The sequence below is a fragment of the Hyla sarda genome, chromosome 12 (assembly GCF_029499605.1).
Source record: "Hyla sarda isolate aHylSar1 chromosome 12, aHylSar1.hap1, whole genome shotgun sequence".
NCBI classification, from domain to species: domain Eukaryota; kingdom Metazoa; phylum Chordata; class Amphibia; order Anura; family Hylidae; genus Hyla; species Hyla sarda.
In genome coordinates, this window is record NC_079200.1 from 63,101,578 (window position 1) to 63,129,092 (window position 27,515).

Sequence of the window (27,515 nt, forward strand, 5' to 3'; positions counted from 1 at the left end):
CAAATCTGCAAAATTATCTTTTACTATTTCAATTCACCGATTTTTTTTTTTTTTTTAGATCGGAGAATATGTTAAAAATTAAAAAGGTATCATTATAGTAGTTATTTATGGCTATTATAGGACGAGGATGAAAAAATTAGTGTAAAAGCGATAATTGGTCCAGACAAGTGGATCGTCATGAGGGACAAGTATATTTTGCTCAGTTTTAGTGCCGTAGACAAGTCATTTTTTATTAAATTTCCACACCCATGACTGCACCGCCCGATCGGATTTAAGTGACCCATCACTTGCACTAAAATACAATACACTGGTTTTAGCATGAGTGAACTGTCAGTTTCTCTTTAAAATATTTGTACAATCTGGCTTATGTGAAGGCAGATTGTACAAGTCAGGACTTCCAGGGGCAACAGTGATTAGGCTACAGGAGATTCTACATTTAAAAGGGTACCTTTCATTTTATCCAGGCATCCAGCTCTAATAAATTAATCCTGTCATCTCTTATCTGCTAAAACATCAGCTATACAGGTATAGAACTGCCAAAAGTCCCATAGACTTGCAATGCATCAATTCTGTATATCGCACTTTAGCAGCACAGTACAAATGACAGGATTCAGTACCTAGCAGAGGCTCTTCAGCTCTCCCCTTTGATATAAACACACGCTGGCAGTTGATCTCTACAATGACATTACAATGGGTTAAATCCACAGCTAAAATAGCTACACATGGGGAATTTAGTGAAACTTAAAACTAGGGCTGGGAGGTATACCGGTTCATACCGAATACCGAAATTTTTGTCCTGCACGATATTAATTTTTCCCCATACTGCCATAGCGGTTTGGCCCCTCCCCCTCGGGAATGAATTATCAGCCTGCTGCGCTGTCCCCACATTGGAACTAATCATATGTGACCCGCGAGCACTGTTCTGCTTCTCCCCCCCCCCCCCAATTATTAGCCTAGCGCTGGCCCCATCAGGGTAAATGCTACATATCACCAGCAAGAGCTGCCCTCCTTGTCATCCTGTTTGTTGTGGGCTGCCGGCGCTGACACTATACCAGTGGTCTTCAACCTGCGGACCTCCAGATGTTGCAAACCTACAACTCCCAGCAAGCCCGGACAGCCAAAGGCTGTCTGGGCATGCTGAGAGTTGTAGTTCAGGCAACATCTGGAGGTCCGCAAGTTGAAGACCACTGCTCTATACTGTACGCTATGCCCGAGCTGGTAAAGGTAAACAAAAATAAACGCCCCTTCCCCATTGGTCCGGACCAGCTTCCAAAGGAACATCGGACAGCCGTCAGCCTATGACCGGCCGCAGCAATGTCCCGCCTTGACCGGTGATAGGTTGAGCGCACTGTCATGTAAGAAGCCGGCTTCTTACAGGACAGTGGGCTCAGCCTATCACCGGCCGAGGCGGACATCGCTGCGGCCTTGATAGGCTGACAGCTGTCCGACGCTCACGTGCCCAGCGTAAGGCCGACGTCGGAACATGCGTTAAAGTTTATTATATTTACATTTTGAAGCCCGGGCATAGCATAAAGTAGAGTGTCTGCGCCGGCGGCCGCAACAAACAGGAGGACAAGGAGGGCAGCAATTGCGGGTGATATGCGAGTATTTACCCCGATGGGGACAGCGCAGCTCTTTTGCAGCCCGGGCATAGCATACAGTATAGAGCAGTGGTCTTCAACCTGCGAACCTTCAGATGTTGCCTGAACTACAACTGTCCGGGCATGCTGGGAGTTGCAGGCTTGCAACATCTGGAGGTCCGCAGGTCGAAGACCACTGGTATAGAGTGTCAGCGCCGGTGGCCCGCAACAAACAGAATGACAAGGAGGGCAGCGCTTCCAGGTGATATGTAGTATTTACCCCGATGGGGACAGCGCTGGGCTGATAATTGGGGGGGAGAATACCGTTATACACCGTGAAACTGCCATAAGTTACAAAAATACTGTGATACACATATTGGGCCATACCGCCCAGCCCTACTTAGAACAAAAACTCACTGCTAAGTATAGCAGAGTACAAAGCTTGACCATCTTTGGCAGCCCCATAAACAAACAGAGTAGCACAGAACATACTCGACAAGAGAAACCATTTAGTTAAAGTGTCCAACCTTTTCACTGGTATTATATCCTGTAGTGCTGTACGCAGATTAGGGGGGGGGGGTAAGATCCATCAATTTGTCTTTTAGCAAGAATGACTGTTGTCCATAGCAACCAATCACAGCTCAGCTTTCATTTTAGTTCATTAATATATTAAAGCAGATGAACTTTGGTTACTCTGGGAGACTCTTACTATAACAATAAATTTCACCCACTGAGTTTAAAGCTTATTTACACACGTCAGCCAGACCCACCCATTCAGTGAGACTGGCGGGCCCCAGACCTTCGTACTGCACAAGCATGACCAAACCTATGGGGGAGTTTTATCAAGCTGTCTTATGAGATTCTTATTGTTGCCAATAACACCTAATGAGCTCAGCTTTCATTTTACATATTGCTCTGGAAAAGTAAAGCTGAGCTATAGGACAGCTTGATACATCTCTCCGTATACTAAATATCTATCACTAAAAAGACTGTAATTCAGTACTTTCTAGAATGAAAGAACAAGTCTTTCAGTGCAAAGTGTTTTCCTTATACAACTCTATGGCTGTTGTACAACTTTGAAAACCCCTTTAAAGGGGTTCTCCGGTGCTTAGACAAAGGATAGGGGATAAGATGCCTGATCGCGGGTGTCCCGCCGCTGGGGACCCCCGTGATCTTGCAAGCGGCACCCCGTTTGTAATCACTCCCCGGAGCGTGTTCGCTCCGGGTCCGATTACCCGCGACCACAAGGCCGGCGGCGTGTGACGTCACGCCTCTGCCCCTCAATGCAAGCCTAAGGGAGGGGGCGTGATAGCTGTCACGCCCCCTCCCATAGACTTGCATTGAGGGGCGGAGCGTGAGGTCACACTGTGACTGATTTTTTTTCTGCCACCATTTACCCGCTATTCAGCTCATAAATTCCAGTTACTTCCTGGTTATGGTGGCTATGCCTGTGATCTCAAAGACATTTCCCTGCATGCACTGCTCTCATTTCCTGCTCTCAGCTGCCTGAGCAGACAGCTTGTTACCACCCCTAACTTGTTAGTCACTCCCACATAACACTGAGCTCCAATCATGGCCCTATACAGCAGGGTGGCCACGAGGAAACAAAATGTAATCTAAGTGCTCAGAGAGAGGGACCCTGGAGTTGAAGCTGCAGTTTTACACTGTAAAATCACTCCCTCCCCTCTGCTTCTCTCAGTGAAACAGGTTTACACTGGCACAATCACCTCCCCCCTGCTCTGCACTCCTCTCCTCCTCAGCTCTAGCCCCGTAAATCCCTCTCTCCCCAGCTCTCAGTGTGGCAGCTCCCTCACCTCCCCCCTCTCCTCTGTTCTCAGTGTAAAAACATTAGCAAGGAGAGGGGAGAGAATCAGCCCGTTTGCTGGGGCTGCTATGATCTGAATCAGCCGGCATATAGGCAGTGCTGCTCAGCCAATCACTGCAGAACAGAGGGAGGACAGTGTGAATATTCATCAGATGGGAGTGGCTAAGGCCGAGCACAGGGAGCTCTCTGCAGCACAGGGGCTTTCTGGGTAATTGTCACGTCACGGCCCTGGGATGCTGCTGCTAACATCCTGAATAGGGGGTCGCAAGTCATGAAAACCTGGAACAGCTGAATTTCCTGTCAGACAGAAGAATGCAGATAAAGATGGTTTCTAAGCAGCATTGGTAATGGAAGTGATTTACAAACCTATATAACTTCTCCTTCTGCTCTTAAAGCTGAACAATTTTTTACTGTGAGACTTGTCCTTTAACCCCTTAAGGACTCAGCCCATTTTGGCCTTAAGGACTCAGACAATTTAATTTTTACGTTTTCATTTTTTCCTCCTCGCCTTCTAAAAATCATAACTCTTTTATATTTTCATCCACAGACTAGTATGAGGGCTTGTTTTTTGCGCGACCAGTTGTCCTTTGTAATGACATCACTCATTATATCATAAAATGTATGGCGCAACCAAAAAACATTATTTTTGTGGGGAAATTAAAACGAAAAACGCAATTTTGCAAATTTTGGAAGGTTTTGTTTTCACGCCGTACAATTTCTGGTAAAAATTACATGTGTTCTTTATTCTGAGGGTCAATACGATTAAAATGATACCCATTATTATATACTTTTATATTATTGTTGCGCTTAAAAAAAATTACAAACTTTTTAACCAAATTAGTACGTTTATAATCCCTTTATTTTGATGACCTATAACTTTTTTATTTTTCCGTATAAGCGGCGGTATGGGGGCTCATTTTTTGCGCCATGATCTGTACTTTTTTTTGATACCACATTTGTATATAAAAAACTTAATACATTTTTTATAATTTTTTTTTTAATAAAATGTATTAAAAAAGTAGGAATTTTGGACTTTTTTAATTTTTTTTCGTTCACGCCGTTCACCGTACGGGATCATTAACATTTTATTTTAATAGTTCGGACATTTACGCACGCGGCGATACCAAATATGTCTATAAAAAATGTTTTTTACGCTTTTTGGGGGTAAAATAGGAAAAAACGGACGTTTTACTTTTTTATTGGGGGAGGGGATTTTTCACTTTTTTTTTACTTTTACATTTTTTTTTACTTTTTTTTACACTTGAATAGTCCCCATAGGGGACTATTCATAGCAATACCATGATTGCTAATACTGATCTGTTCTATGTATAGGACATAGAACAGATCAGTATTATCGGTCATCTCCTGCTCTGGTCTGCTCGATCACAGACCAGAGCAGGAGACGCCGGGAGCCGCACGGAGGCAGGAGAGGGGACCTCCGTGCGGCGTTATGAATGATCGGATCCCCGCAGCAGCGCTGCGGGCGATCCGATCGTTCATTTTAATCGCGAACTGCCGCAGATGCCGGGATCTGTATTGATCCCGGCACCTGAGGGGTTAATGGCGGACGCCCGCGAGATCGCGGGCGTCGGCCATTGCCGGCGGGTCCCTGGCTGCGATCAGCAGCCGGGATCAGCCGCGCATGACACGGGCATCGCTCCGATGCCCGCGGTTATGCTTAGGACGTAAATGTACGTCCTGGTGCGTTAAGTACCACCTCACCAGGACGTACATTTACGTCCTGCGTCCTTAAGGGGTTAAGGACTGAGCCCTTTTTTGCAATTCTGGCCACTGTCGCTTTTAATGATTATTCCGATTCCAAGACAGTTTTTTCGTGACATATTCTACTTTATCATAGCGGTAAATTTTTGTCGTTACTTGCATCCTTTCTTGGTGGAAAAAAAATCACAAAATGTCATGAAAATTTTGAATTTTTCTAACTTTGAAACTTTCTGCTTGTAAGGAAAATTGATATTCCAAATAAATTTTATATTGATTCACAAATACAATATGACTACTTAAAAAGTCAAATTAAAAGAGAAATGGTACCAATAAAAACTACAGCCCCATATACGGAAAAATGAAAGTGTTCTAGGGGTCAGAAGGACAATTTTAAGCTTATTCGTTTTATTAATAAAAAAAGTACACTTTTTAAAAAGTTGTAAAAAACCTATATAAATTGGGTATCGCTGTAATCGTTTTGACCTACAGAATAAAGATATAATCACAAAGTGAAATTACTTTTTTTTTTTTTTTTAATTCCTAAAGGGTAGGGTCACCCAACGAATCTGCAGCGTATTTTATGCTGCAGATTCTCCAGTGACTCGACCCATAGTGTGCCTCCAGCTGCAATTTTAAAAAGGTGACCAGACGGCTCTCTCCCACTCCCAAAAGGATGTGCATGTGTTCTCAAATAAACAAAGGGTGCTGCCTGTCAATTAAACATTTAGACACAGTGATCAATGCCGATTACGGTGCCTGAATAGAAAATGAAGGTTGCCGGTAGCTCAGTCGAGATTGCAGGGGCTCAGTGAGCTAAAGTGGCAGGACGGTCCTTCCGCCGATCCACAGATGTAGCTTGGTTTAGCCAGGTTATAATAGTGGATCGCCGATCATACTGTATAATGCTATGCCATCACCCTTATTTCCCTACTTCACAAAACACAACAAAAGTGTTAAAAACATAATATATCGCTGTGTGCGTAATTGTGCAAACTATTAACATAGTGTTTGTGATCCTAAACGGTTAAAAAAAATAATAAAAGGCAATGTACCAAAAAATACAGATTTTTAATCACATCAGAATTTTTTTTAATATAAAAAGTGATCAAAAAAGAAATGGTAGTGGTAATAACTAAAGACTAAAAAATGAGCCCTCATGCATTCCTATATACAGGGACAACAAAAGTTAGAGGGGTCAGAAACTGACACCTTTATGCATACCAATTCTGTGAGAAAAAAAGTCCAATAGAAAAACTATTAGGTATCATTTTAAGTGCATTGAGCTACAGAATAAAGATAATGTACCATTTTACCATAAAGTGCACTGCGTAAATACCAAACCCCCAAAATTTCCTTATAAATTTGCGGTTAAAATTTTTTTTTTTGGTTTTGAGGTAAATGTTATGGTAAAATTAAAGATGTCATTACAAAGTACAATTGGTCATGTAAAAAACAAGCCCTCATGTGGGTCTGTAGGTGGAAAAATAAAAGTTATGATTTTAAAAGGGAAGAAGGAAAATATGAAAATGCAAAAATGAAAGTTTGGCTGTGGCTTTACCACACTCCACTCGAATGTAATTTTTTTTCTCCAAATCAACTGGTGCCATAAAGTTAAACAGATTTGTAAATTATTTCTATTAAAAATCTTAATCCTTCCAGTACTTAGCTGCTGTTATGATCTTTAGTAAGTTCTTTTCTTTTTGAATTTCCTTTCTGTCTGTCCACAGTGCTCTCTGCTGACACCTCTGTCCATTTTAGGAACTGTCCAGAGTAGGAGCAAATCCCCACAGAACACCTTTCCTACTCTGGACAGTTCCTAAAAAGGTTTCCTGTGGAGTACCCCTTTAAAGGAGAACTACGGGATTGAAAAATGTATCCCCTATCCTAAGGATAGGGGATAAGTTTCAGATCGCGGTGGGTCCGATCGCTGAGGCCCCCCAGCGATCTCCCGTACGGGGCCCCGGCTCTCTGGTAAGAGAGGGCGTGTTGACCACCGCACGAAGCAGTGGCCGACACGCCCCCTCCATACACTGCTATGGGAGAGCCGGATATTGCCGAAGGCAGTGCTTCGGCTCTCCCATAGCATTAAATGGAGGGCGCGTGTCAGCCGCGGCCTCGTGCGGTGGTCGGCACGCGCTCTCTATGCAGAGAGCCGCGGCCCCGTACGGGAGATAGTGAGGGGCCCCAGCGGTCGGACCCCCCGCGATCTGAAACTTATCCCCTATCCTTAGGATAGGGGATAAAATTTTCAATCCCGTAGTTCTCCTTTAAGGCCAAAATGGGCTATGTCCTTAAGGGGTTAACACTTAATTGGAAGTGACAATAATAGTCTGTAATCCCAACAAGCCTGTGTACAATGAGCATGTAAGCTTATTGTGATGCACATTCCACCATGACAACTGTTACCAACAATGCAAACAGAACTAGGCAAGCAGCCAGTGGCTGGATCAATATAGGATCTGCCTTTTGCAATACAGACAAACAGGCAGACTACTTTCTCTACTACTAGACCATAAGTAATAGACAAAGCTAAAAATTCTGAACCAGGAGCAGCAAGAAAAAAATTATACTAAAAAAGGATTTCACCACACTTACACTGGACAAAACATTTTACATAGCTGTAAACTTTTATTAGGCGACTATTTCTTCAGATCCCCACAAGAGTACACTTTGCTTGCTGAGCATGCATGTATTTCGAAATAGAGACAAGTAAGTTGCTACCAAACACCTCCAGCAGCAATGTATCTCCCTAAAAACAACAGAATCAGGTGTATTAAAATCAAACATGCCTGAGTGGTCTCATTCCCAAAATCTACCATCAGTGCACGGTCAGTAAGTTCTGCCAACTTTAAAGGAGATGTCCGGTATGGACTATTTCTATTCCATCCAGCCCGGGCATCCAAAAAAAAAAAAAGAAAAAGTAAAAATTTCAATTACCTTCCTACGTTCCCCCCGAAGCTGTGCAACAGCTAATCGGTTGGCCGGGGTGTCTACTTCCTACTTCCCTAAGCCCGTACATCACAAGGCGCTTCAGCCTCTCACCGGCTGCAACGATGTCCCGCCTCGACCGGTAACAGGCTGAAGTGCCGTGTGACATCCTGGGCTAAGGGAAATAGGAAGTAGACAGCCAGGACGACCGATCAGCTGTTGCAGAGCTCCGGGGGGGAACGTAAGAAGGTAAATGAAAGTTTGTTTTCTCTTCTTTTGCAGCCCAGGCAGGATGGAATAGGAATAGTCCGTACCAGACATCTCCTTTAATGTAATGTATACGGACAGCTTTAGGTAGGCCATTTGATGTACCCATCTCTTTCTAGATGATAATGAGAACTGGGCAGCTGGATCTTAACAAGCCTGACACTTTTGTTCTTGAGATAATCTGCTGCCTGACACCCCTCCACAATGAACACACATGCAAGCTAAGCCAAGTCAAGGGTGCATGTGTATGGTTGGAGGAGACAGCCGTTCGCTTAAAGGGGTACTCCGGTGCTTAGACATCTTATCCCCTATCCAAAGGATAGGGGATAAGATGCCTGATCGCGGGGGTCCCGCCGCTGGGGACACCCGTGATCTTGCACGCAGCACCCCAGTTAAAATCAGTCCCGGAGCACGTTTGCTCCAGGTCTGATTACCGGCGACCACAGGGCCGGTGGCGTGTGACTTCACGCCTCCGCCCCCGTGTGATGTCACGATTTGCCCCTCAATGCAAGCCTATGGGAGGGGGCGTGAAGGCCATAGGCTTGCATTGAGGTGCGGAGTGTGACATCACACGCCGCCGGCCCTGTGGTCGCCAGTAATCAGACCCGGAACGACCATGCTTCGGGAACTGATTTTAACTGGGGTGATGCGTGCAAGATCACGAGGGTCCCCAGCGATCAAGCATCTTATCCGCTATCCTTTGGATAGGGGATAAGATATCTAAGCGTCGGAGTACCCCTTTAATTGTTTGAGCTGTGTATGGTCAGCTTCATACTATAGAGCAAACAGTTTGAAGAATTAGGCCATGTTCACACGTCAGAATTTCTGTGCCGGATTCCACACTGGAATCCAGTATGGAGATTCCGCGAGAGTCCCGTTGAATTCAACAGGATTCTGCTGCATTGTGTACACGGCAGAATTTCTGTGTCAGATGTTTCCAGCAAATTCAATTTTACATATCCACACAAAGAATGAACACGTTCTATGAAGCTGCATATACCTGTGCAATCCTAGTGTCTGCACAGAGATTCTTCATGTATACATTCCGTCGAGTGAACATAGCCTTAGGGTACGTTCACACGTGCGGATCCCCAGCATGTATTACGCTGCGGATCCGCCACTGAAGGACCGCTGTATGCTGCCTTTTCAGGTGCCGGCTCGGAGCGGCAATACGTCGATATGAGCAGACACACTGCACTCAGAGCAGGGGGCGCGTCCGTGATGTGTGCGAGTACACCGCGCATGCGCAGCAACTCGAACACCGCTTCAGTGTGTCTGCTTGTAGCGTCGTATTGCCGCTCCAAGCAGGCACATGTAAAGGCAGCATACAGCATCAAGCTGTGTTCAGTTTACAATTAAATCTGCAGCAGAAAATTCTGCACATCAAATCTGCACAGAATACTGTACGTGCGAATAGACCATAAAAATCTAACCACCAAAAGCCTGTACAGCTGACAGCTACATCTTCCAACTCCCCTATACAGCAGCTCATTCCCCTCATTCATAACAGATGCATGGTCAGCCAATTATATTTTGTAAGGAATTCCCTTATAAATATAAAATTATGAGGGGGGGTATCCAAGACTACCTCTTGCCATTGACATCCATGTGGTATTTGATAGTCCAAAGCTCCCCACATTCTTACATAATATATATATATATATATTTTTTTTTTTTAAACACCCAAAAGTACCAACATTTATAACTACATGGCCAATTGGTTTCTTAAAGGGGTTGTTTGAGGAGCAGAAAAGTCTTACCAGTTTGCTCCCTAGTGCTCATTTCTGTCCTCTGCATGTCTCCGAAGTATACCTTTTAAGATACAAATGGATGGGTGCTAGCCGCGATCATAGTGTCCATGTGAAAGCACACACAGCTAATGATTGCAACTGGCACTTGCCCTCTTCACCTGAGAAGGTGTACTTCAGAGACATGCAGAGGGTGGAAGGAAGAGACGAAGAGCAGAACAGGTAAGGCTGGGTTCATATATATCTGTGGCCAGCTCAGTATACCCAGCATAAAACTTCCTGCAACTGATGACAAAGTGCATCAGTTGTTTAGGATGCAGTACCCACCATTTCTGAGTGCCGGACAAGGGAACACAAAGATACATTTTACCATCATGCAGTATGTCCAGCTATCTGGCGGCTAGGGCGCTGGATAAATTAATGGGATCAGTTCTCCCAACTGTTTCTCTCCGGCACTATTTCTACAGCTTCGGAGGGAAGTGCTGCTAGATGCCGAAGAGGGGGGGGGGTACCCCCAAGACTTAACAGATTGCTCCTTCACCAACCTCTACAGTGCAGCATTTCCGTGGTTTGGGAGGTAGAAGATTTTGTTCACATGGCTTTTTTTGCCACAATTTTAAAAATTTGTGGCAAAAAGTTGAGACATACACACATAAAAATGTGAATAAGCATGAAATCACCCACATGCATGTGTTCGCATCTGTTTGGAGCCCCTTTCACAGATTCTGTCATATTTGCCAAAACAATTATTTTATGGTAAAATGACATAAGACAGAAAGACAGACCCTATTATAAGTCAATGGGTTCAGTCATACAAAGGTTCTGGCACTCTTGTTAATTTAGTTGCTCCTATGATGAAGCTAAACAACAGATGAATGCAGATGTGAACAGAGCAAAAAGTAACTAATGTATCCTATATATAGTCTGATCCAATCATTGATACCACTTTATTGAGAATATTTGGAAAGGATTCATTTTGTATTGATAAAATCTTTCCTCTCAACAAGAGAAACAGGCAAATCATCCTTTTTTGCTTATATAGTGCAGCATAGACTATTAGATAATAATGTAGAGGTTATTGTGTATGCCTTTCGCTTTCTTACCTGTTACCTTACCAATTGCAAACATGGAGCATAATCCATAACTGAAGTGGTAATACTGCCTACATTTCCCATAAATCCTCTGGCTGAGGTAAGATTATCATTGCACCTGGTCATCTCACCAAGCTGCTGTTGCTGAAGGTTACCCAGGTGAACTCACAAGTAGGTTGACATGCGCAGTTTGGATGCGCTCTTTTACAACAAGCATTTTTTACAGAAATATTGCCATGAGGACGAAAGTGATTTAACTTTTAATCACAATTGAGGTGATAGGAAAATAGTCTATAGGCGTGTTCACATGTTAAATTCTTACAGCATTTTCACACATTGCATTTTGGCTGTTTTTCGTTCCAAAAGTTTAGTAAAAATGACATGACGTGATTTGCACTATTGCTGTAAAATCAATTCTGCCACATTTCTGATAAAAACATTAAAGAAATTGGGTAGATTTCTCAAAATCTGTGCAAAGTAAAGACTGACCAATTGCCCATAGCAACGGTTTTTTGTTTTTTTTCAACAAACTAAAGAAGCAAAGAAAAAAAAAAAAAGAAGCAATCTGACAGCAACTTTTCCTCTGGACAGGTTTTGATAAATCTCCCCTAAAAAACTAACTTTGTGAGAGCCAGACTGGTGATCACAACCAAATAAGAGTAAGGCTGGGTCCACATCACGTTTTTACCAATACGGGACCGCATACGGCTGGGGGAGCTAAAACCTTGCACTCCCGTATCCCTACCGTATGCAATTCATTTCAATGAGCCGACCAGAGTATGCGGTTTTCCCACTGCACCTAAAATCGTAGTCGACCACGGTTTGAGGTCTGGTGTTTCACTCCGGTCGGCATGAAATGAATTACATACAGGCGGCATACAGCAGTGATGCGGGAGCGCAAGGTTTTAGCTCATCCCAGCCATATGCTGCCCCGTATTGGTAGAAACATGATGTGAACCCAGCCTAATAAAACACATGGATGCAGCTGCACTGAAGAAAAACTCCACAAATGTTACTGTATGACTAGTGATGGTGAGTGTGCATGATATGGGTAGAGATGAGCGAACTTACAGTAGACTCGATTCGTCACGAACTTCTCGACTCGGCAGTTGATGACTTATCCTGCATAAATTAGTTCAGCTTTCAGGTGCTCCAGTGGGCTGGAAAAGGTGGATACATTCCTAGGAGACGAGTCATCAACTGCCGAATTGAATTTACTGTAAGTTCGCTCATCTCTACTCCTCACATTTAGAGAAACAAAGATTAACTAAATTCAACCATTTTTATCCTAGTTCCTCAGATAAGCTGTATGACAGGTGTCTTACAGCAACTTATCCCCGGTTCATTTGAAAGTGTTTTTTTTTTTTTTTACTGTAAGTTCGCTCATCTCTAGATATGGGCAAAAATAAATAAATCAATCTGGAGTGCTTCTTTAACATAGGTAAAACCCACACATAGGTGAAACAAATGTTATTTTTCAGCGAAGAAAAAAAAAACAATTTTCAATGCTGTTCTGCATGGATCTATGCTCCAGTGGGTGGACAGCATTACTTCAGTAAATTTATTATCTACCCACTGCAGCATAGCCATACTTCCCTGGAGACCATGTGACTTATGACATTGTTTCTGGCTGCATGGAATGCTGGGAAAGGTCAGAGACAATAGCACCACAGAACTTTCAGGTGTGGGTTCAGTGCATGAAAAAGTGGCGCATGGAAGTAACAAAAGCATATTACACAGTAATATTACTTGGTCACATGGCTGCATAAAAATTTATATAACAATCTTTCAGAGGTCCTGAATAGAGATGAGCGAACTTACAGTAAATTCGATTCGTCACAAGCTTCTCGGCTCGGCAGTTGATGACTTTTCCTGCATAAATTAGTTCAGCTTTCCGGTGCTCCCGTGGGCTGGAAAAGGTGGATACAGTCCTAGGAGACTCTCTCCTAGGACTGTATCCACCTTTTCCAGCCCTCCGGAGCACCTGAAAGCTGAACTAATTTATGCAGGAAAAGCCATCAACTGCCGAGCCGAGAAGCTTGTGACGAATCGAATTTACTTTAAGTTTGCTCATCTCTAGTACTGAACAAAATTAAATACTCCAAGTTACTCGCCTCTGATCTTGCAGTCTCTCTTTTGGAGCGGTCGACACATGACCACTGCAGTCAGTGGCTTCCAGTCACATGCCGTCCTCGTGGCATCAATGCCCAGTGATAGACCCATCATGCCAGAAGTACAGCACATGACCACTGACTGGCTGCAATAGTTATGTGTCATCTGGTCTAAGGAAGATCAGGGTGCCAACTAGAGCCTGAATGGGTGATCGGAGAGGTGATTCTCATTTGGGGCCCTTTAAATTCTTTTTTGATATGCTTGACAACCACATTCATTCGGTTGCACTGTAACCTGAAGGCATACAAAACTGCAACCATTGGCTACGACTTGTGTTATGGCCTAAGTTGCTGTGTATCGGTAGCCAGAACAAGGTTTATGGAATACATTTTTTTTACCCATCAACAGGTTTGGCCATTAATATTAGATCAGCAGGGGTAAGACTGAGCAAGAACCCCCCCAACAGGTCATGTTTTTAGGATTTGCTTAGCCTTTCACAGGTGATACCAGATTCACTGTCCATAATTATATCATCGTGAAAGACTAAGGAAATCCTGAAAACATGACCTGTTGGGGGGGGGGGGGGGGGTGTTTCGGGAGGACCATGCTTGAGAAACACTGCATTAAGTTTAAACTGTCAGCCTGTTCACCCCCACCTAACCCCCAATACACTGGGTTATAGTGTGGGTGAACCGGAGTCCGATGAGGTGTCACTGACTAAAGTACAAACATTAGGCCCGGAGATGTGCCTTTGAAAATCTGCTGCTATGTTGTATGAATTGCGTGCTGGAGGCGGGGCCACGTCAGCTGAATTTACATATTTATTGTCATGACCAACAAATCCACATCACTAGGACACGGAGTCACAGACAATAAATATGTAATTTGAGTAAGCGGGGCCCACCTCCTGCATGCAATTTAGAGAATATAGCAGCAGATTTTCGGTGGGACACCTCCGGACCTGAGGTATGTATTTTAGTCAGGGCCCCCTCATCGGACTCCTGTTCACCCGCACTATAACACAGTGAATTGGGTTTAGTGTGGGTGAATAAGCTGACCGCTTTCCTTTAAATGTAGTTGTGTCGACCCCATTATTTTTAATACCACAACCTGATCAGTGGGTACAAGGAGAGGGACCTCCAGCACTGATTGCCAGTCATGGAAAACCATTTCAGGTGGCCAAGACAAAGATAAGCCATGTGCCTGATCTAGGTCCAAAGCCTTGGCAAAAAACGTCACAGAGTAAAGATCAGTTGGTTCCATTTTCCCATTTCCCAATTTACAAGTAGTCAGCAGTTTTTTCACAACGTTAGTGACAAGACACCCAATAAATATCCACTATTAGGGTGTCATGTTACACCCCAATACTTCATGCTGAACCCCCATCCAGAGGATCCTCTAATACCGCCAAAATGCCCCCATATAATCCACTCGCCAACTGTTGCCCCATTCCCCCCCCCCCTCTCCCGTTTAGAATTTCGGGGGGCTGATCTCCACCCAGCAGCTCAATATTCACCCATTAACTCCCTTCATGCCCTGATAATCCTTCGTAGGTCTGCGCCATCTTTCTACAACGTTTTCCTGACCGACGCCTCAGAAGACAGCCGTCCATTTTCCGTCCGCCATTACCCGCCCAACATCACCTTCCAGGCCTCGGCCTTCCTCCATGGCCGAACATGTCACCCTTTCCACCCCAAAAGATTCCCAATTTACCGCCAAGGTGTCTTTGGGTCTCCGTTTTCCAATCCCAATCCCGCATACAACCAGCTCACCTGACGAAGCGGAATCCCTCACACGACGACACCGGCCGCCGCCTCCATTAGCTGCTTAAACTGCGGGGTCTCTGCATCTACACAGCACGGGCTGCTAGAGGAAGTGCTGACGGACTCCCCCTGCTGGTGACTGCACTGCGCATGCGCAACAACGCTTTCGTGTGCCTGTGCATGTGAGGGCTGCTGGGAAAACTGTACAGGGCAAATGGCGGACACTTCTTTTTACGCATGCGCAGAGTGAATTCCTTTATTGTCGAGGGTGTTATTATATTTTGGCACCTACAATACGATAATAGCAAAACATATATATATGTGTGTATGTATATATATATATATATATATATATATTTGCTGTTTTAGCGATGGCTCTGTTTTTAGATAAACTGGGTGACATTGGAGCAACTTGCCTACTGAATGACAAATGTGCAAGAGAATGGAAGCAATATATGCATCTCAAGTAGATGAGACAGTTATCTCCAAAAAGTGATTCCCCAGCTGTTGCAGGGCATGCTGGGAGTTGTATTTTTGCAACAGCTGGAGAGATGCAGGTTTAAGAACAGTGACATATGGGGTATGGTAGCCTATGGTAGATATATGACATACGGCAATGTTTCCAAACCAGTGTGCCTCCAGCTGTTGCAAAACTACAACTCTCAGCATACCCAGACAGCCTCCAGCTCCTCTAGACCAGTGGTCTCCAACCTGCGGACCTCCATATGTTGCAAAACTACTATTCCCAGCATGCCTGGACAGCCAACGGCTGTCCGGGCATGCTAGGAGTTGTACCGTGTTTCTCCGAAAATAGGACCAGGTCTTATATAAATTTTAGCCCCAAAAAACACACTAGGGCTAATTTTCAGGGTAGGGCTTATTTATTTATGCACATTGAACAACATGGCGGTTCCACGGTATTTACCCCCCCCCCCCCATTATCATCATGTGATATGCGCGAGCTGCGCATATCACATGATGATAATGGAGGTGTAAATGCCCCCCAATGTCCCTAACCCCGACCCACCCCCGCCGGTTTATCAGCCCAGCGCTGCACCCCACAATCCCCACATCGGGGTACTGATCATTTGTCACCCGCGAGCGCAGCTTCTCTCCCCACCTTGGCTGATGATAGGCTGAGCCGACTGTCATGTAAGAAGGCGGCCGGCGGGCGAGAACAGCGGAGGACAGCGAGGCCGGTTCCTTAGCAACGGGGGAACGGAGGACGAAGGTAAGTTAAAGATTGCTTTTTAATATTTGCAGCCCGGGCATTGTCTAGGTCAGTGGTCTTCAACCTGCAGACCTCCAGATGTTGCAAACATTTGCAACATCTGGAGGTCCGCAGGTTGGAGATCACTGGTCTAGGTCTTATTATCGGGGTAGGGCTTATATTGCAGCCCACCCCGATAATCCGGCTAGGGCCTATTTTCGGGGTAGGTACTATTTTCGGGGGGAAACACGGTAGTTTTGCAACATCTGGAGGTCCGCAGGTTGGAGACCACTGTTCTAGACAACAACCCCTTCATCTTGTGTGCCCTTTCTCTCTCTTTTAGAGCCTTGTTGAATAAGAACCCTTCGCACAACACATTTCAGGGCCTCCCATTGCAGATGTAGCGCATCTAGGTCATGGTTTGTCAGAAAATTGCGGATAGACTGTTCAATCTTCACAGAGTGCTTTGTTTAGTCGCCAGAGAAGAAAATCAGGCGCATGATCAGACCAAGCTGCCATTCCAATGGAAGTGGAGGGTTGGAACATCAAAGCGTGGTGTGAGGTAAAAAACGTGTAAAGTCTTTTGTAAGGTTCGTGCGCTGGGGAGTAATAAGGGAAATCTTTAACAGAAGGATGTAATATGCGCCAAACATCCACCAGCCTATGGGATCCTTGAGCAGAACGAGCCAAGGAGAGCTGTGAACATGGGATCGAAGACCTACCACCAGAGGTGTCCACAGGAGGGTTCATGGCCATGTTAAAATCACCCCCCCCCCCCCTAGAATTAATGTGCCTTCCAAGAATAAATACACCTGAAGCAAGATATTTGACAGAGCCTGACCCTGAGCGGCAACTAGGCATTAAGTACCCATTACCAATGGAATAAACTTTGTTAAAAACTCAGAATTTCAAAAGATGTATCTACCTACAGAACTAACAATAGAATCCAACATTGTATGTGGGAGGGAATTATGCAACACAATTCAGGCACCCCTAGATTTTGAGTCTGCCCTGGTACTATGCAGCTAGTATTTATAGAGCAGAATATGGACCCTTTTATTTGCATAGCATAGGTAGCATATTAAAGTCCCTCACATTAAAGGGGTTGTCTAACAAAAACAAAATTATCCTCTATACACAAGATAGGAGTTATGTAGCCGATCTTGGGAGGGGTGGGGGAATGGGGGTGGCACCCCCACGATCTCTGGAACAGGACCCCAGTTCTCAAGGAGAAGCTGTATTTGGGTCTCTTCCGCACTCCCATAGAAAGAAATGATCGTTGTCTACCGCGCATGTTCTTCATTGAGAGCAGGGGTCCTGTTCTGGAAATCATGGGGGGGGGGGGGGGTCCCAGCAGTTGGACCTCCACAATCAGCTGCTTACCCCCCCCCCCATTCTGTGGATAGGTGATACATTTATTTTTGCTAGACAACCCTTTTTTGAGGGAACCAACCTTCAACAAAAACTCAGGCATGTTGAGGAGCGATTAAAGAAGTTACAATTGTTTAGTCTTGAGAAGAGACGTTTAAGGGGGGATATGATAAACGTATATAAGTATATAAATGGCCCATACAGAAAATATGGAGAAAAACTGTTCCAGGTTAAACCCCCCCCAAAGGACGAGGGGGCACTCCCTCCGTCTGGAGAAGAAAAGGTTTAGTCTAAAGGGGAGACACGCCTTCTTTACCGTGAGGACTGTGAATTTGTGGAACGGTCTACCTCAGGAACTGGTCACAGCAGGAACAATTAACAGCTTTAAAACAGGGTTAGATTCCTGGAACAAAATAACATTAATGCTTATGCAGAATTATAAAACTACATCCCTTCCCCTTATCCCCATACACCCTTCACTTCAATTCCCTGGTTGGACGTATGTCTTTTTTCAACCATACTAACTATGTAACTATGTCAACAAGTACCTGATCTGAGGAAGAGGGGAGTCACCCTCGAAACGCGTAATCTGTATGTTGTTTATTATTTTTTAATAAACTTTCATGTATACAATATTCCAAGGTATACATTGCATCATTTTGTGCACCTGATGACCTAACCGGCAGCGCCTGGATGAATGAGGTCCTTTTCCATTTTCCGTTTGATGACTACGTCAGGACGTATGTGCCTGTGACCTCCGGCTTGCAGCCCTCCTTTGGACATCAGTGAGTACCCCTATTTGGGGTGATATGCGTTACTTCTATTTACATCTGGTGAGCAGCCACCTATAAGTGCCGTGGGTTTCTCCCACATTTACACTTGCTGTTTGTGTTTAAGGGTAATACACGAGGCGCCGTTCCCCGGTCTTTTTTCTTTCTATTTATTTCAACAAGTACTTGAAGCAGAGAAGTGAATGGAGGGGGGGAGAAGAGAAGGAAAGAAAAGGAAGCAAAAAAAGGAAAAAAGAAACAAAAAAGAACCGACGAAAGAAAAAAGCAGGTTATCTAAAGAAAGAGCTGCTGCAACTGACCGTGGACTGACACAGGCAGTAACAAACACCACACCTGGCGTTCACACTAAAAAGGGAATAAAGAATCCATGGCAGGACACTTCAAACAGTAAAATCAGTTTTGCTCATAGAAACAAAATTCCCCTGCCGGTCCCACCCGGTGAGGTAACAAATCCCAAAAGATACCAGGTACAACCTCATCTTGGGGCCCCCTCTGTTCCAACCACCTCTCACCAGAAAAACATAAAACAAGAGATAAAGTAAGAGAGGTCAAGCAAGAGATAAACAAATACAATTCCCAATGATATAGCAAACATAAAACCAGTGCAAAATTAGAGGATACAAATCATAAGGAGGATCACAACATCTGCAGAGCGTCCCAGGATATAGTGGAGCAGAAAACCACCAGTCAGCCTTCTAAACCCGATGGTGCATGAGGCCTCCATCTAGGTGGGCAAGGAGCATGGGCCAGAGGAGTGTAGGACCAGTCGGACAAAGACACAGAAGTAAGCTCCAAGTCTGCTAGGAAGTTTGGCAAGTCTCCACGATCCCTGAGATTATACCACTCCCCATTGTGGCATACAGTCAGTTGGAAAGGGATCCCCCAGGTATAAGGAACATCCAAAATTAGGTAAAGAGCTCTGGGCTGTGCCACTCATAGGAACCAGAGCTATTCATTTGTCAAGAGAGAGATAAAAAGTCCATGGAGAGTTAGAATATACAAGAAAAGTTGTTGGAGAGGCTCTCATCAAGCTAGCAACCTATAGACCCAAGCTACCCAAATGACACCTATACCCACGGTGTCGAACAATAGACAAAATAGAAGAAGAAATTGGAGCTCACGGTCGTGAATAGTGAACCAAATGTAATTTATTGTTATTAGAAATAAAATTATGCGTTGTGTCCTGTGATTCACAGGGCCCTTATGGGTCAGCAGGGAGAAAGAATGACATAAAATATATGAGAAAAATATATAAAAATAAGATGACTAAAAATTATAATATAAATAGTACTAATAAAATGGTAAAAAGTGGCCACACACTATAATGAGTCCGACCTGGATATGATACTGTTCAGTATATTACGTTGTGCCTTTACTCTGTTTCAGTGATCACTCTTTATATGCAGCTCAGTTCAATGTGCTGATATTGTCCAGTTAAATATAGTGACAAGTCTGGGACTCCCCAATCCGGGGGTATGAGATACAGCAGAATCTCTGTTAAATATTCTTTCCTATCTGCACTGCGATATTAAACATCAGTTATACAGGTAGGTAAATGGTACCTTGATATGCACGTAAGTCTTAATCCACGTTCCGGCTCTCTTGGCAGAGAGAGTGCTGCTGGAGACTCAGCCGTCTCTCAGATTCGCAGTGGAGAGTTAGAATATGATCAACAGGCTTAGTAGATTTATTGGGCACTGTCTGAATCAAAAACTTTTTATATGTTGTACATCTTGGCAAAACACTAACCTTTCTAATATACCTCATAAAAAAATCTATCTTCTTTTTATAAAATTCTTTGTCTATAAAAAAAAAAATAAAAAAAAAAGTCCACTAGGGGTCCCCATACCATCCAGAACATAATCCTGTCTGGCTACAGCATCATCTTTGTCCCAGTTGAAGCACACGCTGAGACAAAGTCCAGTAAATGAGGGTGGGACTAGCACTCCTCTGTGCTGTCTATTAGACTACTGTCTAAAAACAGAGAGGAGAGGCTTACAGAGCAGCCTGCAATTATTGGATAAAGAGAACCAGCACAGCATGGCAGACTCAGCAACATGCCCCTTGATAAGCAGTGGATGTCAGAATCAGTGTGCAGCAGTACAGAGGGATTTGTGAACAAATACAGAAGCTATACACATAAAAAGACATGTGAAGAACCTGCAGAACATGTAGTTGTGAGTTACATATATATGCATAATTTTTTTCTGTGATATGACAGGTACGCTTTAAGGAAGCCCTGGATCCTAATATTGTTTTGCTGACTCCTATTTTCTACGTCATTATGAAGGTAATACAACATGTGTATATGGTGATCATGGGAGGTGACAGTAGACTGCACATTCTCCAGAGTAGCCACCAGGGCAGCATGATCAGTCACCAAATCAGTCAATTTAGTTTCCATCTCCTGTAGGTCCAATCTCAGAGCTCAACTCCTGTTTATAAGAGTTTTCCAGGCATTTTCCTCCAAATCTCTTTCCAAATATCTTTTGGGGCCAGCAGGAGAAGAGGGTCATTTAGCAGTAGCAGGAAAGGACGACCCCTTATTAGCAATGGGAGCAGTTGTACTAGCGCCGACCGGACCGAGGCCACCGCCACAAAGTGTGGGCAGAAGTGCAGAGGCACATACACTGGAGCACACATCTTCAGGTGCTTCATAGTCCCCAGCAAGAAGCCCTCCAAATCCCCTCTGAGTAGTGGAGACTGTGGTAACTCAGTGAGGTGGACCAAAAATTTGGTGAATCCTGTTTAAAGCCTTGGTAAATCTGGGCCACTGATTTTGTTAATGTGTACCTGTTACTTTAAAAAAACACTTTTGGCATGTCCTAGAGAGGGTCTAGGGGTGGTGGTCTGAGTGTTTATACCTTGACCAATTGTTAGAACTAGTCGGGAGAAAAGTGCAGCTGACCGAGACAATCTCATAGACCTACATTGTAAGTTTGTCTTGCTTTGCATGCTCTTCTCCCAGGTACTTCTAGCTATTGATCATGATCTGAACACTCAGACCCTGACTGATGAAAACTTTTGACATGTCTCTACAAGAAGTCATGAGTTTTTTAAAGTGACATTGCCCATTTTAGGTCCCTTTCACACTGTCGGTATGCTCCAGCAAATTCGGCCGTCAAACTCCCTTTTTATTTTTTTGCAGTTTGCCGACTGTAATTTTGCCGGAGCATACCGGCAAATAACGGGTCCCGATGGACCCCATTGTATTCTATAGCCGCCATAATTTTCAGAGAAAAAGACGGTGCAAGCACTGTTTTTTCTCTGGCTTTTCTTAATCCTAAAATAATGGGCTTCACATAGCCTAAGTAAAGTGTTATGTATAGTTTTGGAAAAAAGCTGTCTGCATTAAGTTTATGGATAGTTTTTGATTGGAATAATATGGGCTTGCAAAGTGTGTAGCACTATGGTTGCTGTTTAAGGGTCTATTCACATGGGCGTAATTTCCACACCAATTCCGCTTCTGCTTCCTTGGGTTGTTTCTGGCTTGTGCGGATTTTTTGTGGAATTGGGGCGGAATTCATGTGGAAATTGTGGAAGCCCATAGAAGTCTATTGGGCTTTCATTTGAGGCAGAATTCAACAAGCGGAAGTTCCGCCCGTGTGAATAGACCCTAATACTTTGCCGTTGTGCAACATAACGGCAGAGAAAAAGCTTTCTAAGGCCATGTTCATATGTCCAGAATGTCCGCAAATCTCTCTGCGGACAGTCCGCAGACTGTGGGCTCCAGCATAATATGCCGGCGCTAGGACCACACGGGAATGCCCCGACTCATAGATGTCCCGCCTCGGCCGGTGATAGGCTGAAGCTCCGTGTGACGTGCCGGGCTAACCGGAAGTAAGAAGAATACAGCCCGGGGACTGAACACCTGTACCGGAGCTCCGGGGGCTCGTTGGCAGGTAAGATAAAGTGCGTTTTCCTTTATTTTGCAGCCCGGACGGGATAACATGAAAAAAGTGTGCACCGGAGTACTCCTTTAATTCTTTCTGCTGACACGGAAATCGGAAAGTCCGCCATATGCACAGCGCAGCAGATTCCCATAGAATACTGCTGCAGAATCTCCGGCGGAATTCCCATATGGAATTCCGCACAAATTCCGGATGTGTGAACATGGCCTAAGAAAGAAGTATTTTTTCTCTAATAAGATACATTACAATCTTTCTTATGTTCTTTTGTACTTTTGATTTATGTAAAGATTGCTAAAATACTACTGACCATTTAATGGATACCTAGAATCTTTACAATCTTCTGACTTCTCATAATGACGTGTCAGATGTTTTAATAAAATAAAGGAACATTTTGATGAAATACTGGTGCAATTAGTATCACGACAGATACCTGTGCATTTTAATCCCTCTCCATAGACTACAGTGGGTGTATTCCATCCACAAAATGAAATAAAGTAGCACATGCTTTGTTTTTAAAATACACACATATTTTATATGACCGTGTCAATAGTCCTGTAAAAAACAGACCTCATACACTAATACAGACTTTAAATACACTTGGGTGAAAGCTTCACATGAGTGTATTACAGCTTTATGTTACATGTCCATATTGTGCTCACAAATTCTGGCATGATCGTGGATCTGATGATCCAAACTGTCACCTGTCAGTTCAGGTCATCAGACCCACCATCAGGCCAGGACTTCCGCCATAATATGGGCGTCTATAAGTTTCTCAGCTCTCCAAGAAAAGCCAATTAGAGTTGATCAGAAATTAAGGGGCACAGGGCTTAGCTGGGCGATCGGTGAGGGTCTGAGCACCTGCAAACTCATGATCAAAACTTCTAACATGTCTCAACACCACTAAAAGTAAAATAAAAAGTTGGTTTGTAGACAAAGGTCAATTTCACACAAGCGTAAAACTGTTGCATTTTAGTGTCTGCATTATGGCCGCAAGTCCTGGTCCGATCGTCTGATGACCCAAAATAAGAACATTACAGTAAACTATGCTGTCAGTTTAGGTCTGTAGACCCCATTTGCTTAGGCTGTAATCGGATTTAAAAAATTCAACCATATTACCCTTGTGTAAAAGCCTAACCCAGTGACTTTCAAACCTTGCAAATTAAAATAGAGGATTTAGAAAAAGAGCCCCAAAAAACGCATCAACGAGTATGATGCTTTAAATGAAGCTATAAAAGCTAACATACAAAAACTTGAATCAAGTATTACCAGCACTAATAAAGCAAAATTTGCTTGAGATTTAGCAGACTATAGAAACAACGAAGTCTATACATGGATGAATGAGAACAAATATAGGGGCGGAAGATTGAAATCTATCCCCAAAATTCACGTACTAAACATAAAGAACAAAGAGTCACTTTCTCTTCATCGGAGTGTGAAACCGAAGAGTTGGGGGACGAAAGATCTACCCAAGAACATGTGCCAATGCGAGGCCTTAACAATTGTGAACAAGGTGCATGGGAAAACATGCAAACCGAAAGGGAAACCCCCCCCCCAAAAAAAAACAAGATGCACAGGGCGTAAGCACAAGAGGTCAAAAAAACAAGAAAATGAGAATACCAGGACATAAACAATGAAGAGTTTACGGTCATTAACATGTCAGCATTCATTCTTACCAAAGATCAAATCAATATAGTGACAAAGGGTATAAGCTTTGTTCCTGAAGCCCATTTCGATTTTTATCAAACACTTTGGGACATTAACAGATTTATCAGGCTCCTAACAGTAAAACGGTATTTCTTGTTGATGACTGACAGTAATAAGGAACAAACATCAAGAAAACATCAGGATCTGAATAAAAGAGGAGCCGCTCTTATTTTTGGCTCATGGAATTAATGGACTTACAGTATGAAAGCTCTGAACTTCAAGATAAGATTACATCCACTTTTGGATGTTCTTATATACCTAATGAGAATTTGTATCCAATCGTTTCTTGGGTTCCCTGTATGGATAATTTTTAACAGTTGGTGGAGAGAGATCTTTCACAATTAAAAAGGGACATGGTCACCAAACATCATTGTCCATCCAACATGATACGAGCAGAATATACAGCTATGATAGAATTGCAAGATAATCAATAGATTACTATCCGACCCTCTGACAAGGTGGAGTTTGGTAGTATTCCTAGATACGGACTATACAAGAAAGAAGTACTCAATCTCTTGCAGGATGATCATACTTATCTTTTTTGCAGAGTGACCCCACTATTAAACTTCAGAGCAAACTTTGTGCGATTTTGGAGGAAGGTGTTTCTCTGGGCATTTTGAATGAGAAACAAAGAGATTATTTATATGTAAAGGATCCTATTTGTCTCATTTTTCATTGTCTTACAAAATGGTCACATCTTCCCCATCACATTTTCCCCCTATGTCACTCCCCCCCCCCGTCACATTCCCCCCCCGTCTCATTCTCCCCCCATATCACATCTCACCCCCGTCACATTCCCCCATGTCACATTCTCCCCCCCCCCCTTGTTATATTCTCCCCTTGTCACATTCCCCTCCCTTGTCACATTCTCTCCCCCTTGTTACATTCTCTCCCCCTTGTCACATCTCACCCCCGTCACATTCTCCCCCCCATATCATATCTCACTCCCTGTCCTATTCCGCCCCCCATGTCACATTCCCCCCCATGTCACATACTCCCCCCATGCCATCTCACCCCCATGTCACATTCTCCCACCATGTCACATTCTCCCCCACCCCTTGTCACACTCTCCCCCCGTCACATTCTCTCCTCCTTGTCACATTCTCCCCCCATATCACATCTCACCCCTGTCACATTCCCCCCCATGTCACATTCCCCCGATGTCACATTCCCCGCCCCCTTGTCACATTCCCCGCCCCCTTGTAGCATTCTCCCCCCTTTGTCACATTCTCCCCCATGTCACATCCTCCCCCCCCATGTCACATTCTACATTCTCCCCCCTGTCACATTCCCCCGGTCACATTGCCCCCATCACATTCCCCGTCACATTCTCCCTCCATGTCACATCCCCCGCTGTCACATTCTCCCCCCCCCGTCACAATCTCCCCCCCCCCTTGTCACAGTCTCCCTGCGCCCTTTTACTTAGCTCAGTGTTTTTCTACCAGTGTGCCTTCAGCTGTTGCAAAACTACAACTACCAGCATGCCCGGACAGCCTTTGCCGGTCCTGGCATGCTGGGAGTTGTAGTTTTGCAACAACTAGAAGCACCCTGGTTTGGAAACACTGGCTTTTAGTATTTCAATTTGTTTTTACCTGCTCTGGCTGGCTCCCGCCTGCAGTAGCACACGGGAACCGGCCTGAGCAAATAATCGCAAGTTTTCCTGGGGGGCCGTATCGTTATATCACAAAAAGCAAAAATCGTGATTCGAGGTAAATATTGTGATTGCAATATAATAAACAAATGGTGAAACCCCCGCCATTTCATGTCCACCGCCCATTTCACATTCCCCCCGTTTCACATTTCCCCCATTTAATTTTTATCCCCCCAGTCACATTCTCCCCTCACCCCTGTCACATTCCCTCCCCCCCTTGTCACATTCTCCACCCCCCCATGTCACATTTCCCCCTTTGTTACATCTCCGGCTATGTCACATCTCCCCCCCCCCCTTTGCCACATCTTCGCCTCTTTGACACATCTCCCACTCTTTGTCACATCTCCCCCGCAATGTTCCGTGCAGTCGTTATAGATGCGTTACCTGTAAATTCATGCAACAGACTCAAACTGTCACGTCCACTGTAACCCTACAACACATTTCCTGAGTGACGACACACGTGGTATACTGTATCACACATGTTCCAAACAATATGTAGGATCCACTTGCAGGACCCTCAAGAAACGCATCTCTGAGCATATAGCAGGAGCCCGCAATGCTGTTAATACTAGAGCGTCTTCTGGAGCCTCTAAACATTTTAGGGAGGTTCATCAGGGGTCAGTTGCGTCTTTGCAGGTAACCGATATTGAACATGTATCTAAACCCATTCGGGGTGGTAATTGGCTCAAGAAGTTTTCTAGATCCTGAATTTGGATATTAGGATCCCTAAAGTCATGAACTTTCGTTCAGACACTATGTTGTGTTATTATTGTTTTATTTATTATTGATTTTGTATAGTTTTTTCTTCCTTCTTTGAGCCCTGTTCATATTGTTATCTCGATCATGCGTTTTTTTGTGGATCAACTAAATATGCATATTATGTATGGTATATGATTTCTGATATATTGATGATGTCATATATATTTGCTGTCTTGTATTACACCGTATTTTGAAATATTGATTATTCTGAGACATCTCTATATTAATGATATTGTTTGAAGATGTTATAAGGAACTGTAACATTAGTGCTCGGCCAGACACGCTGGCCGTGAGCGCTCTCGTGACATGTCCCCGCTGCCGGCGGGGCTGGGATTTGCATCGCGGGATGCGCCCGCATGCGAATCCCAGTCCATCACTCACCTCCCTGGTCTTCCTGTTCTTGCAGCCCTGGTACGCGTGCCCCCGCCTCCTAGGCGCCCGTGCTCCGGAGCTCTTTCATTTAAAGGGCCAGTTCTTCCCTAAAAAGTGTATTCACCTGTGCTCTTGTTATAAGTACTTGCTCCTCCCTTGTATCCTTGCCGGATCTTTGTTGCCTTGTGCCCTAGTGAAAGCATACTGTGTTCCTGATATCCTTGTTTCTGTTCCTTGTTCCGTTACCTGACCCTGTTCCTGTGCCACCTGCCCTGACCTACTGCTACCTTGACCTCGTTTTGCCAGTTTCCTTTTGTGCCACGCCACATCCCAGCAACCTGTGTGGACGAGACGTGCGAGGGATAGCAACCTGGGTGCTGCCTGCTGCAGCAAGACCATCCTGCTTTGCGTTGGGCTCTGGTGAAAACCAGCTGCACCTTAGACTCCACTCCCTGGCATGGCTCACGTCATCATCCACACAGGCCCAGAGGATACAACCACCTGCCGTGACCCTTACAGGAATTCCATTTAAACAACTTTTTCTTGGCACTTTTGGAGTTAATGACAGGTTGGGATTTGTGTCCAGGTGGTTACTTGATGAGGAGGTACTTGATGGTACTTGATGAGGATGAGTTACTTGAGTTTCCAAAGGTGTATAGTACTCGTTCCTTGACAAACAATTTAACGAAACGAGTCAGTGTTTATCTTAT

At 44.3% G+C, this 27,515-nt stretch overlaps 1 protein-coding gene across 6 annotated transcripts in view; it reads right to left on the reverse strand.

Annotated features, from left to right (window-relative positions):
• Nucleotides 1–15,238, reverse strand: part of DIDO1 (death inducer-obliterator 1) — a 92,960-nt gene extending 77,722 nt beyond the window's left edge. For 2 of the 6 annotated variants that reach the window (XM_056547832.1, XM_056547831.1), the window contains exon 1: nt 15,046–15,238. The gene's annotated coding sequence lies outside the window, so the exon portion shown is untranslated. Of the gene's footprint in view, nt 1–14,986; nt 15,009–15,045 lie in introns of those variants that run through there. The other 4 variants (XM_056547829.1, XM_056547828.1, XM_056547830.1 and 1 more) reach the window with 3 other exon arrangements.
• Nucleotides 15,239–27,515: the final 12,277 nt, after the last annotated feature.